We start from the raw sequence: 698 nt of genomic DNA on the forward strand, positions 1-698 counted from the left end.
AACAAGCTAGTATAAAACAGTTTTGGACTTCTCTGTGTTATATTTAGTTTATTACCGAACAAGCTAGTATAAAACAGTTTTTGTTCCTCTCTGTGTTATATTTAGTTTGTTACCGAACAAGCTAGTATAAAACAGTTTTGGACTTCTCTGTGTTATATTTAGTTTGTTACCGAACAAGCTAGTATAACACAGTGTTGGCATTCTCTGTGTTATATTTAGTTTGTTACTGAACAAGCTAGTATAAAACAGTTTTGGACTTCTCTGTGTTATATTTAGTTTGTTACCGAACAAGCTAGTATAAAACAGTTTTGGCCTTCTCTGTGTTATATTTAGTTTGTTACCGAACAAGCTAGTATAACACAGTTTTGGACTTCTCTGTGTTATATTTAGTTTGTTACTGAACAAGCTAGTATAAAACAGTTTTGGACTTCTCTGTGTTATATTTAGTTTGTTACCGAACAAGCTAGTATAAAACAGTTTTGGCATTCTCTATGTTATATTTAGTTTGTTACCGAACAAGCTAGTATAACACAGTTTTGGCATTCTCTGTGTTATATTTAGTTTGTTACCAAACAAGCTAGTATAACACAGTTTTTGGTCATCTCTGTGTTATATTTAGTTTGTTACCAAACAAGCTAGTATAAAACAGTTTTTTGGTCATCTCTGTGTTATATTTAGTTTGTTACCGAACAAGCTAG

This window comes from Berghia stephanieae, chromosome 15 (genome assembly GCF_034508935.2).
Source record: "Berghia stephanieae isolate SIO BIC M18660-M18661 chromosome 15, UCSD_Bste_1.3, whole genome shotgun sequence".
In the NCBI taxonomy this organism is placed as follows: Eukaryota; Metazoa; Mollusca; class Gastropoda; order Nudibranchia; family Aeolidiidae; genus Berghia; species Berghia stephanieae.